The sequence below is a fragment of the Mus pahari genome, chromosome 21 (assembly GCF_900095145.1).
Source record: "Mus pahari chromosome 21, PAHARI_EIJ_v1.1, whole genome shotgun sequence".
NCBI classification, from domain to species: Eukaryota; Metazoa; Chordata; class Mammalia; order Rodentia; family Muridae; genus Mus; species Mus pahari.
The window spans coordinates 22,803,130-22,817,105 of NC_034610.1; the positions used below are offsets into that span (position 1 = coordinate 22,803,130).

The following is a 13,976-nucleotide window of genomic DNA, read 5'->3' on the forward strand; positions in this document are numbered from 1 at the left end:
GTACAGCAGATGCTTTTACCTGCTGAGCCATCTCAATAGCCCAGGAAAATAATCTTTAAATGGAAGAAGAGAGGAGCTGTGAAAGGATAAAGTACACAGCAGGCCTCTTCCTGGGTGGTGAGGTTGCAGGACATATACCTGTTTACTTTTGAGTTTGAGGTAGGGTCCCGGGCTGGAGAGATGGCTCAATGGTTAAGAGCACTGACTGCTGGGCTGGTGAGATGGCTCAGTGGGTAAGAGCACTGACTGCTTTTCCAGAGGTCCTGAGTTCAAGTCTCAGCAACCACATGGTGGCTCACAACCATCTGAAATGGGATCTCATGCCCTCTTCTAGTGTGTCTGAAGACAGGTACAGTGTACTCATATACATAAAATAAATCTTTAAAAAAAAAAAAAAGGCCGGGCGTGGTGGCGCACGCCTTTAATCCCAGCACTCGGGAGGCAGAGGCAGGCGGATTTCTGAGTTCGAGGCCAGCCTGGTCTACAAAGTGATTTCCAGGACAGCCAGGGCTACACAGAGAAACCCTGTCTCAAAAAACTAAAAAAAAAAAAAAGTAGAGTCTCCTGTGTAACCCTGGCTGGCTTGGATCTCTTCGTGTAGACCAAACTGGTTCTAAACTTACTGTGTACCCAGCGGTGACCATCAACTGTTGTCCTACTGCCTCCATTTACTAAGTGCTGGAATTACAGGCATGAATCACACCTGGCTTATAATATCCTTTTTATTAAAGTTTATTTCTCTCTCTCTCTTTTTTTTTTTTTTTTTTTTGTTTTTGTTTTTGTTTTTCGAGACAGGGTTTTTCTGTGTAGCTCTGGCTGTCCTGGAACTCACTCTGTAGACCAGGCTGGCCTCGAACTCAGAAATCCACCTGCCTCTGCCTTCCGAGTGCTGAGATTAAAGGTGTGCGCCACCACGCCCGACTTATTTCTCTCATTTTTGAGTTAATATAGCAACAATCCCTGTGTCCTTAAGTTTCCAAATTCTTCTTGTGGTAAAAATAGTTGGACCCCTCCAGGAAAGTCCCCAAGGTCAGAGAACCACAGCAGGGTTTTGGAATGCTGCGTGTACAACCCCTGTGGTAGTTTGGTTTCAAGAACAGGGTTTCCTTGCCATAGGAAAACCCCCAGGGGTTTTTCTTTATACGATTGTTTACTCTGACCTCGAGATCTTTCGGGTCACAACCAAGTCAACAGAAAGATGACACATGGAAAGAAAACACACAGCAGCCTCAGAGGTGGGTGAACCCTCAGATCCTGAGCTGGAAAAAGCCCGTGTTTCTCTATTCTCTGTTCTTTCTAAATTGGAGAGGTCAAGGTGGGAGATTAGTCCACGACTCTGCCCATGCTGGAAGCCAGAAAGAAATCTGAGTCTTGAATTCTGGCACTATACTATTGCCTTAGTAAAGTTCTCAAAGTACTGTCAACCAAAGGAGACCTCCTGGAGGCTTTACTTATTATTATTTACGTTCCTTTCTTAAAATTCACTTTTTTCAAATTACTGGTTTACATTTTCCTTTAAAACCCTGTTTATGAGAGGCAGGCAGATTTCTGAGTTCGAGGCCAGCCTGGTCTACAGACTGAGTTCCAGGACAGCCAAGGCTACACAGAGAAACTGTGTCTCAAAAAACCAAACCAAAAAGAAGAAAAAAAAGAAAAAAAAAACAAAACAAACCATAACAAAACAAAACCTGGTTATGGCCTAGTGTATTGCCAAACCTGGATGAGCTGAATGCATTCTCTGGATCCAAATGGAAAAAGAGGAGACTGACTCCTGACACAAGTATACACACACACACACACACACACACACACACACACATACACACATGCACACAAACTCCTAACTAAATGTAATAAAAAATAAAATTTATATATTTGTTTTGAAGCAGAGTTTCACTATACAGCCCATATTACCATCAAATTCTGATTCTCCTGCCTCAGCTTTTCAAGTGCTGGAATGGTAAGTATTCACTCTCCCCTTACCTAGCCAGCCAAGAGCAAAATACGTTTACTTGGAACAATTTAGGATTAGAGTCCAGAAATCTTCAGATTCAAGCAATCTCAGAAATGTGCTCTGAGCTTTTGTTTGTTTGTTTTTCGAGATGGGGAGGCAGAGGCAGGCGGATTTCTGAGTTCAAGGCCAGCCTGGTCTACAGAGTGAGTTCCAGGACAGCCAGAGCTATTCAGGGAAACCCTGTCTCAAAAACCAAAAAACAAACAAATCTTTGCAGCTTTAAACCACAAAGCCCTTGGACATGGCAGCGCTTGTCCGTCAGTGATTACCATTGGTTGTGCAGACTTCTGTAGGAAAGGGATTGGGTGTGGTCTGTTTCCAGGATGTTTGAAGAACAAGTCCATGGTACAGGGGCTCTTCAGAGGCTAGTGATGTTTGGAAGTCAGTCTGCACAGAGTGTGTGCGTGTGCCTGCATGTGTGTATATATATATATACATTATGAGTACAGGTATTTGCAGAGTTCGTAAGCGACAGTTACAGGCAATTCTTGGCTGCCTGACATGGGCCCTGGGGACTGCCCTCTGGTCCTCTGCCTGAATAGAGGAAGTTAGAACTTCATGGGATATGGGGCTGCTTCAGATTGCCCACAGCCACTCACTACTGACTAGGATTTGCTTCCTGTCGGGGCTTGGTTTTGTCAGCTGAAGAGTTGTTTGGGTTTTGTTGTTGTTGTTGTTGTTGTTGTTTTCTGATTGTGTGACATTTGGAATTCTGGAGACTTTTGAGAGCCTATATAAATGCTAGGGCCACTTCCTTTTCCGAGTAGCCGCCGAGATGGCCGAAGTGGAGCAGAAGAAGAAGCGAACCTTCCACAAGTTCACCTACCGTGGCGTAGACCTCGACCAACTGCTCGACATGTCTATGAGCAGCTGATGCAGTTGTACAGCGCCCGCCAGAGGCGGCGACTGAACCGTGGGCTTCGGGGAAAGCAGCACTCGCTGCTCAAGCGCCTGAGAAAGGCCAAGAAGGAGGCGCCACCCATGGAGAAGCCGGAGGTGGTGAAGACGCACCTGAGGGACATGATCATCCTGCCCGAGATGGTAGGCAGCATGGTGGGCGTGTACAACGGCAAGACCTTCAACCAGGTGGAGATCAAACCTGAGATGATCGGCCACTACCTGGGCGAGTTCTCCATCACCTACAAACCCGTGAAACACGGCCGGCCTGGGATTGGCGCCACTCACTCCTCCCGATTCATCCCTCTTAAGTAGCCGAGGCCAATAAAGACTCAGTTTTTGGTCCCTGGAAAAATAAAAAATAAAAAAAATAAATGCTAGGGCCCCAGAAGGAAGGTTGTTGGTGTTGGTGTGTTATGGAATACAATGTGGAGAGGGGGTACCCTTGGCAGACCCATGACAAGGTGTGCCCCTGAGTAAGTAAGCCAGGCAACAGACCTGCTGTGAATGAGGGTTATTACAGGAGGGGGAGGAGGGGACCAGGGAAAGAGATGGAGGAGACAAGTGTACAGCTATACAGACGGATGGGAGCAGGACTGTGTCAGCTGAGAGAGAAGGGAGTGTGCCCACAGAGAACAGGTAACAGGGACACTGGGGACAGAGAGCGAGCAAGCTGCTGAGAAACAGCACACACATGTCACACCTGGGGCAGTGGCAGGTCAGGACATAAGCAACTGCTAGGTCCCTGAGAGCAGCCCAGAGGAACTGCCTGTAAGCTAACAGTGAAGACCAAACTTCCCTAATCAGCAGGAAGTAGTCTGATGATGATGTCTGCCCACTTTCAGGGATCTCTCTCCTTTCCCCTCTGTCCTTTATTCTCTCTTATCTATCTAGTGTTTGGGATTTGAAATGGTGAATGAAAGAAGAGCCAAAAAGTAGCAAAGACACCTATAATCCTGTTATCCTGTATTTACCAGGCTGGCCTCAAACACAGAAATCCGCCTACCTCTGCCTCCCAAGTGCTGGGATTAAAGGCGTGCGCCACCACTGCCCAGCACTACAGCCTTGTCTTACCACCTTCTTGTACAAATTGTAGAGAGTCATCATTCCTGAGAACAGGGCGTGGGCGTGGGAGGTTGGGCATGTATCTGCTTCTGGGGCGCACTTGCCTCCCCTCCTTCCTACCTTCTCCAGCTTTGAGTCTCGATTCTGCTCTATTGTGTGAGTTTGTAGAACTAGCTGGTCACAACTGTGGAGTGTCACCACCTTGTGTTAGAAAAAGGAAATCTCAGGCCCGGAAAGCCCATGAATCTCGAATCTCCCTTCAGATTTTTTCCTCTTTCTAGGAGAGGAACCTCATGAGCATGGTGGGCAGGGCACGGGCATAGCCTGGAGGAGGGAGAACATCTGGGAAAAGGCGTCATTACAGAGATGATACAAGGTTGTCTTAGGAATCGCTGGCTTCTCTTTAAAACCTTTCTGAAGGTCCTGAGTTCAATTCCCAGCACCCACATGGCAGTTCACTAGGTCTGATGCCATCCCTGGTGTGCAGGTGTACATGCAGACAAAACACCGATATACATAAAGTATATATAAAGACTGGGGATGACCCGGCTCTGCTGGCTCAACTTTAATCCCGACACTTTGTCTCCAAACAAACAACAGAAGAACAAGTAGAGGACCCTCACTAAGAAAGACCACTTAAAGGAAGAGGAAAGGAGATGGCCGCTTGAGGGGAGGGGAGAAGAGGGGAGGAACTGAACTTGAGTTGGGGAGGCTAGGTGAAGAGGCTCCAGAGAGAGCTTTCAAGGAAATCTCCTAATCAAAGGGAAGCGTCTGACCTGGACTTTTATGTTCTCTCAGAGCATGTTAGGGAGTTCCCCACCATGTGATGTGGCAGGAGGAGCCAGGTAGCGGGAAGGATGACACAATAGAGGCTGTAAAAACACGCAGAGTTCCTTAATTCTGTCTGGGAGGGAGCAACGGGGTTGGGTGGGAGTGGCCTGATGACTTCAGACTGAAATCTGACTCCTATGTTTGTTTGTTTTCTATTTAAAGTTTCAAATAAGAGATTTATGCAGACTGGGCAGTGATGGCTCACGCCTTTAATCCCAGCACTTGGGAAGCAGAGGCAGGCGGATTTCTGAGTTCTAGGCCAGCCTGGTCTACAGAGTGAGTTCCAGGACAGCCAGGGCTACATAGAGAAACCCTGTCTCGAAAAACCAAAAAGAAAAAAAAAAAAAAGAAAGAAAGAAAAGAAAAAGATTTATGCAAATCAGTTCAACAGGGAGGTAGTTTCTTCCTATACTAAATACATTTCTGCAGTAACTTGTAACATGGTTCCTATTGTGGGTGGTTTGATATGTTGGAGATACATTCGGTATTAAATTAAAACCAATTTTTTTCTCCATTTAAATAAAAAAAAATTGTGTTTATAATTTCTGCTTCCCTTTCTCTGAAGATTAATCTAAGCCCTTCAACATACCCTTTTTGTCTTTTTTCATTAGCTGTTGCCATACATGTCCATGTGTACTTATATATCCCTAAGTACACAAGTACAATCTCGCCTGGGTTATGTTACTCCTGAGTATGATTTGGTGGCGTGCTCCTCCCAGGGGAGACCACTCTGCTATGAGCGTCCCTTGTGTAGGGCTGGGGCTTTGTGGGCTTTCGGGCATCCTGTTAGCATGACAATTGTCCTTGTTGGGCTCCTGTGTAGGCAGCCAAGTTGGTGAGACAGCATTGCTGTGACTTCTGAAGTTCCTAGGAGAAACACTCACAGCAAACTCACTGTTCTTCTGGCTTTTAACCATCTTTCTGGTCCCTCTTCCATAGTATCCCTGAGCCTTAAGTGGGCCGCCGTGCCCGGCTAAGAAGACACTCTTGGCTTGTTTTGTTTAGAGACAGGGTCTATGTGGTCCTAGTTATTCTTTTTGTTTGTTTGTTTTGTTTGTTTGTTTTTCCAGACAGGGTTTCTTTATTCAGCTCTGGCTGTCCTGAGTCCTGGCTATATTGTGATATGACAATATGGCACTCTTGATTTCAATTTTTCCTTTTTTTGGAGACAGTTTTTTGTGTGTAGCTGTTCTGGATCTCACTCTGTAGACCAGGCTGGCCTCAGAAGCAGAGATCTGCCTGCCTCTGCCTCCTACCTGCTGGGTGGGATTAAAGGTGCGTGCCACCAGTGACCAACATTTTTTTTCAAACTTTATCCACACAGTTATTGTCATGTCAGGTTGTATTGGGTGGAAATCACAGCCCCGAGGGGAGAACTGTAGTCTCCCCACCCCTCCCTGCCAGGCCACTCAGACGCGCACCCTACTTACATTTTTTAAAAAATGTAGAAGTATCTTTTATTTGCCTGATGAAATTGTTATCTCCAAGGCTTATTGCCTCCGTCTGCTAGCCTAGGTCTAGTCCTGGAAGCTTCTAACCTCTGTACAATCCCATCTAGAATGCTGTCAGCCTCTGAGACTTACTGCTGAATAGCTCACCCTTTCTTGTTCTGAGCTCTGGCTGACTGATTCAACTCAGGTGTTCTGTCTGAAACTCCTCTCCAAGCTGACTGATTCAATTCTCTCTCTCTCTCTCTCTCTCTCTCTCTCTCTCTCTCTCTCTCTCTCTTCCTCTCTCTCTCCCTCCCTGACTCCACCCCTCCTTCTCCTGAATTAATCTGCCTGGACTCTGGCAATCTGTTCTAATCTTCTGGCTCCTTCTCATTCTGAGGCGCCTTCTTTCTTCACCCCGTCCCTGTAAAACTCACCCAGTAAAACTGCCTTATTCTTCTCTCCCTCTCTCTACACTGCTCTCCTAAATTGCCTCCCTTTCCTCTCTATTTGTGAGAATTGGGCAGATCCTATTTCATCAAATCTTTCTCTGATTGGTCACTTTGTCTGCCACTCAGCTAGACATCACTGCCAAACATGCGTGCTTCCTTCCATGAATTTTAACTTCATGGTTTGAGATTAAAGGTGTGTGTACTAAGGGTGTGTCCATATTTGAGCCAGAGGGATTAAAGGTTTGTGGTAAGGGCTGAGCCTCACCATAACACAATCTCTGAGTTCACAGTGTGATCAAAAATCCTGCAACAGGGCTGGTGAGATGGCTCAGTGGGTAAGAGCACCCGACTGCTCTTCCGAAGGTCCAGAGTTCAAATCCCAGCAACCACATGGTGGCTCCATAACCATGCGTAACAAGATCTGACGCCATCTTCTGGAGTGTCTGAAGACAGCTACAGTGTACTTAGATATAATAAATAAATCTTTAAAAAAAAATCCTGCAACAACAACAACAACAAAATAACCCTGGATATTAAACTTCCCAGCAATTTCCTGGCTTTCATAACTCCATCAGGTACCAGAAATAGATTCCCACTTGGGAATTATGCTATAAAGGGGACCTGCTTAAGGTCCTTCTGGACAGACAGGGTTTGAGGCAGGGTTTCCTGGCAGATAGCAGCAGACAAGGGTCCACAGAGATCACTGCGGTAAGGGTGAAGTGGACCGGGACCAGGAGTTGAGACAAATATAATAAGATCTAGAGTCCAAGAGCTCAGGGTCTGTCAACAAATGCAGCCGATCTGAGCAGAGTCTGACATGGGCTCAGTAGAGAGCGGCACAGGCTCAAAGAAGGGACTTCTGAACGAGGCCACATGATGTGAGCCACTAAGACAGAGGCTCGAAGCTAAGGATTTGGGGACTTCTCACTCAGAGAACTAGGAGCTGCGTTTGTCTCTGCAGGGATGAGGGTCACACACAGGGAAGGCCGGAGTTCTGCTGGGTGGTGGTGGCACATGCCTTTAATCTTAGCATTCAGTGGTGGGGAAGTCTTCCGTGGATCTGCAGATGCAGTGCCTGGTCGAGGGCTGGCCTAGCACGCACAAGTCCTCGGGCCCTAATCCCTGGCCACCAAAGAGCAGGCTTCAGTAGAAGCTGTATTTCAAGTACTGTATTTCAAGTGGTTTCCAAACTTGATTAATAATCTGTGCCTCGTGGCTTATTGTGTTCATCAAACCAAGAGAACTTGAACATTGCATGTAGACAACAACATAATACAAAATCATATATGAGACTGTTTTGTTTTGTTTGAGTGTATACCCATGCAGAGGTCAGAGAAGAATATTGGGCGACTTCCTCAGTTGCTCTCTGCCTTACTTTTTACGTTAGTGGCTGGGTGTGGTGGCGCACGCCTTTACTCCCAGCACTCAGGAGTCGGAGGCAGAGGGATCTCTGAGTGTGAGGCCAGCCTGGTCTGCAGGAGAGCCAAGGCTGTTACACAGAGAAACCCCATCTCTTTCTATGTGTATAGTTTTTATGTGCGTAGGTGTTTTGCCTGTATGCATTTATGTGTACCCCATGCATCCTGCCTGCCTTATTTTTAGAGACAAGAGTTTCCCACTGAACCTCCCAGGACCCATGAAGGGGTTACAGGTGCCCTTCCTTCCTTCCTTCCTTTCTAAAGATTTATTTTATGTATATGAGCGCACTGCCACTGTCTTCAGACACTCCAGAAGAGAGCATCAGATCCCATTACAGATGGTTGTGAGCTGGGATGTGGTGGCTGGGATTTGAAGTCAGGACCTCTGGAAGAGCAGTCAGTGCTCTAACCACTGAGCCATCTCTCCAGCCCCATGGCTGACTTTCCCATTAGGGATGTCAGCTCAGGTTCTCTCGCTTTCACAGCAAGTACTCATCCTCTAAGCCTTCCCCAAGTCCCGCATGTGAAGTAAATTGTAGTCTCTCTGTCTGTCTCTGTCTCTGTCTCTGTCTCTGTCTCTGTCTCTGTCTCTGTCTCTGTCTCTGCCTGTCTCTGTCTCTGTCTCTGTCTCTGTCTCTGTCTCTGTCTCTCTCTCTCTCTCTCTCTCTGTGTGTGTGTGTGTGTGTGTGTGTGTGTGTGTGTGTGTAGGTCAGAGGACAACCATAATGAACCACTTCTCTTCACTCTCATGTGGTCTCTGAGAATTGAACTCAGTCTCCAGTCAAACACAGACAGTGCCCCAAGTACTGAGGTTTTTTTATTTCGTTTTTGAGACAGGATTTCTCTGTGTAGCCTTGGCTGACTTGGAATATGCTCTGTAGACCAGGCTAACCTTGAACTGAGACAGAAATCTGCCTGCCTGTGCCTCCTTAGTTCTGGGATCCAAGGCTTGTGCCACTACACCCTGCCTCCCAGGAAGAGTTTTGATGAAATAAACCATATTCGAATCGTAGTTCAAAGCTAGGCATGGTGGTGGATACATGAAATCCCAGCACTGGGAGGTGGAATGGGGAGTATGGGGGTTCATGGACAGCTTTATCTCCATAGAGAGTAGTCAGCCAGCCTGGGGTGCACAAGTCCCTGCTCTAAGAGCCCAAACCATCCCACATCTAAAACCAAACAGATCAAAGAAAGCAGGAAGATACACCTTCAATCCAGCTCTTTTTTTGTTTGTTTGTTTTTTTGGTTTTTTTTAAACATTTATTTATTTATTCTATGTAAGTACACTGCAGCTGACTTCAGACACTCCAGAAGAGGGCATCAGATTTCATTAAGGGTGGTTGTGTGCCACCATGTGGTTGCTGGGATTTGAACTCAGGACCTTTGGAAGAGCAGTCAGTGCTCCTACCTGCTGAGCCTTCTTGCCAGTCCTAATCTAGCTCTTTTAAGACAGGAAGACCCACCTCTAATCTGGGCCACACCTCCTGCTGGAAGCATATTAAAGGGAGGTGGAAGAGGGAAGCCTAGCTGTTTGTTTGCTTGCTCTTGCCTTCTCCAGCAGGTCTATTCCTTCGCTGGTATTCCAGCCTACTTCTTCAGGATTCCAGCGTGTTCTTAAGATTGGTGGAGACATTCAGCCTCATGAACTAACAAGTTCTCAATTGTTGGAGCCATTTTTGGATTATCTGGATCGCAGTCTGTAAGTCATCCTAATTAATCCTAGAGAGGGAGGAAAGGGAGGAAAGGAAGGAGAGAGAGAGAGAGAGAGAGAGAGAGAGAGAGAGATTGATTGGTTGATTGATTGATTGATTGATTCTATAAATTTTGTTACTCTAGAAAGCCATGACTTGTACACTTGGAAGAGGACCTTCAACTGAGGAATTACCCAAATCAGGCAGGTCAGTCTGGCCAGCGAGCAAGTCTGCCAGACATTGTCTTAACTGGTGGTTGATATGGAAGGCCCAGCCCACTGTGTACAGCCCCATGCCTAGCCTGGATTAAAAATCAAACAAACAAACAAACCAGCTAGCTGAGCCTGAGCCAGGAGGGGGTAGAAAGGCACTGGATTATTAGTGGGTCCTCAGGGTGGTTCTTCGTGACTTCTGCTCCAGGTCTCTGCCCGGCTTCTCTTCATGGACCGATCTGGAAGTGTGAGACGACATGAAGCCTTTCCTTCCCCAGCATTTCCCATGGGAGGGGTTTTCATATTCAATCGTAACACTCAGTGATGACCATATTTTTAGGTTTAATCACAGAGAGTTTTTGTTTTTGTTTTGAGTTGGGGCAGGCTCCCCAGTATCCCAAGATAGCGTCAAACTTCCTTTAAAGTCTAGGATGACCTTAAACTTTTTATTCTCTTGCTGATAAAATTCTGACACTATAGACCTGTGCCACCAAGACCAGCGGAGATGAGATGCTTGACTGGAACTCAGGGCTTCAGTTGGTTAGTGAAGAACTCCATCCACATCCCAGCCTACCAGGGCTTTTGTTTTTGAACATAGATGAGGGCAAGGGCCTCAGATATTTTTTTACATTCATTCATTCATTCATTCATTCATTTAATTGATTTATTTTTAAGACATGTGTAGCCTTGGCTGTCCTGGAACTTGCTCTGTAGACCAGGCTGGCCTCTACCTCAGAAATCCACCTACCTATGCTTCAGGAGTTCTGGGAATACAGGGGTGGACAAGCTCACCAGGTTTGGGGCACAGAGGGCACAGATTTTTTTTATTATTATTTTTTTTTTTTTTTTGGTTTTTTGAGACAGGGTTTCTCTGTGTAGCCCTGGCTGTCCTGTAGACCAGGCTGGCCTTGTGGACGTTGTACATCGTGGTGCGCACTAGGCTCCGCACCACGATGTACAACGTCCACAAGCAGTTCTTCTTCTTCTTCTTCTTCTTCTTCTTCTTTTAAAGATTTATTTATTTATTATATGTAANTACACTGTAGCTGTCTTCAGAAACTCCANAAGAGGGCATCAGATCTTGTTACAGATGGTTATGAGCCACCATGTGGTTGCTGGGATTTGAACTCNGGACCTTNGGNAGANNANTCGGGTGCTCTTANCCACTGAGCCATCTCACCAGCCCCAACTCTTTTTTTTTTTAAGATTTATTTATTTATTATATGTAATTACACTGTAGCTGTCTTCAGAAACTCCAAAAGAGGGCATCAGATCTTGTTACAGATGGTTATGAGCCACCATGTGGTTGCTGGGATTTGAACTCAGGACCTTTGGAAGACTAATCGGGTGCTCTTACCCACTGAGCCATCTCACCAGCCTGGGTTTTTGTTTTGACACAGGGTCACACTATGTAATGCTAGCAGGCTTGAAAATCTATATAGACTGGGCTGACCCTGAACTCACAGAAATCCTCCTGCCTCTGCCTGCCAAGTTCTAGCATTACAGTTGTGCACCCTTCCTTTGTTTGCTTGCTGAGTTTTGGCCCTGCCTCCTTTGAAGTAGCCCTCTGTCGACCAAAATTCAGCACGTGCTCAAACTGTCATTGCCCCAGCTGTTTCCTTACACTTCATTCCGCGATGCTCACGAGGGCATTTTCTGTTTATCCCATCACAAATTAATTTTTCTTCATTTTATCTCTTTTTTTTTTGATGCAGCATTTCATGTAGCTCAGGATGGCTTCCACCTTGGCATATAGCTAAGGGTGACTTTTAACTCCAGACCCTCTTGTCATAGCCTCCCAAGTCCTGTGAGTGCAGACATCGCCCTGAGATGCTTTTGACTGGGGCTTGAACCTTGGACCTGTCACCGTCTTATTTATTTTCTTCTGGGGAGGGCACGGATGTCACCATCAGTTAATTATTGGGAGATAGCAGGTGAGTTTCCCACGTTTCAGGAAATCCGGGGCTCAGCTTGCCTGGAAAGCACTCATTAAGCCCTGCCGTGGGAATGCTGCCTCTGTAATCCCAGTACCTTCCCTGCTGGGTAATTACCCTTGAGTTTGCTTCAGATCTTCACATAATTGGAGGAATGCTTTGCACACTCCTGTGCCTGGGCTCTTTCATCTAACGTGTTTACAGTTCATTCATGAGTGCTGTGTGCCATGGCCCACCCTTGTGAAGCCAGCATTTGGGAGATGGAGGATGGAGATCAGGAATAATTGAGGCTACTTTGGACTAACCAGGAAGCCCGAGGCCAGCCTAGGTTACATAAGACTCTATCTCAAAAATAAATTCATCTTAGCCGGGTACTGCTGGTGAATGATTTTAATTCCAGCACCCAGGAGGCGGAGGCGGAGGCGGAGGCGGAGGCGGAGGCGGGGGCCGAGGCCGAGGCGGAGGCCGAGGCAGAGAGGCCGAGGCAGAGAGGCCGAGGCAGAGAGGCCGAGGCAGAGAGGCCGAGGCAGAGAGGCCGAGGCAGAGAGGCCGAGGCAGAGAGGCAGATGGATCTCTGAGTTCATGACAGCTAGGGCTACAAGGAAAAAAAATCAGTTTCAAAAATCAAAACAGCAGCAAACAGACAACCCCCAAACACAAAATAAAACTGGGTTCTGGTGAGAAGTTTTTGTTCTCCCAGAGGGATAAAAGTCCTGGTTGTTTTAGTTTGGTGTCATGAGAAAGTATCTTGGAATGATTTTAGGCAGGTCTTTATGTGGACTGTTTTTGTTTCTCTTGGGTGGCTTGGGGTGGGGCACTGCCTGGCGCTTTTCCAGGTGCCCGTGGTCATATTCACACTGGTGGACAGACAGGAAGTCCTCACCTCCTCAGACGTTTTAAAAACATATACGTTCATTTCTAATTTTAAAGAGCTACTTCTAATTTTTATGTGTATCCAAGTAGACCTATGTGAGATCATTCAGGTAGGTGCCCCGTGAATCCAGAAATGGATGCATGTCGGATCCCTGGAATTGAGTTCCAGTGCGGGCCACCTGCTGTCCTCTGCAAAGGTGACCGGTGCTCTTTAAGCACTGGACCGTCTCTCTAGCCCTTTAAGTTAAAAAAAAATGTATAGGGCTGGTGAGATGGCTTAGTGGGTAAGAGCACCCGACTGCTCTTCCGAAGGTCCGGAGTTCAAATCCCAGCAACCACATGGTGGCTCATAACCATCCGTAACAAGATCTGATGCCTTCTTCAGGGGTGTCTGAAGACAGCTACAGTGTACTTACATATAATAAATAAATAAATCTTTAAAAAATGTATATTTGTGTGAAGGTCAAAGGATGCTCTGTGGTCTGGCATGCTCACACTCGTGAGTTCCAGGGTCATCAGGCTGTCGGTGCAAGTGCCTTTACCCAGTGAGTCATCTTTCCAGCTGAGAAACAGTGTGAGCTGTCCCCCCCTTACGTCTTGCTGTGCAGTTCAGGCTGTCTCTGAACCTGCACAGACCCTCCCTCCCACCCCCACCCCCACCCCCGCTTTCCTCTAGAGTGTTGGGATTATGGGTATGTGCCAGTATACCTGGTATATAAACATTTTACATTTCATTTTACTTTGTTAAGTATGACCATGGGAATGCCACCATGTTTCTGTGGAGGTCAGAAGGCCACGTGTCCCTTTCCCTGTCTGTGTGGGTTTAGGGAGTCAAACCCATGTTGTACTTATTGGTGAATGCGTGCCCTACATGCTGACCAATCTTTTCTTTCTCTCTTTCTTCTCTCTCTCTCTCTCTCTCTCTCTCTTTTAAGACAGTGTCTTACCTTGTATGCCAAGGTGACCTGAACTCACTATGTAGACCAATCAGGGCAATCCTCCTGCCTCAGACTCCCAAGTGGTGGAATTACAGGTGTCATGGGTTGAATATGTTTGGTCCAGGGAGTGGCACAATTGGAAGGTCTGGCCTTGTTGGAGTAGGTGTGCCACTATGGATCTAGGCTTTAAGATCCTTATCCTAGCTTCCTGGAAGCCAGTA

At 46.7% G+C, this 13,976-nt stretch overlaps 1 pseudogene; it reads left to right on the forward strand.

Moving 5' to 3' along the window:
• The first annotated feature begins 2,789 nt into the window (after positions 1–2,789).
• Positions 2,790–3,226, forward strand: LOC110338360 (annotated as a pseudogene).
• Positions 3,227–13,976: the final 10,750 nt, after the last annotated feature.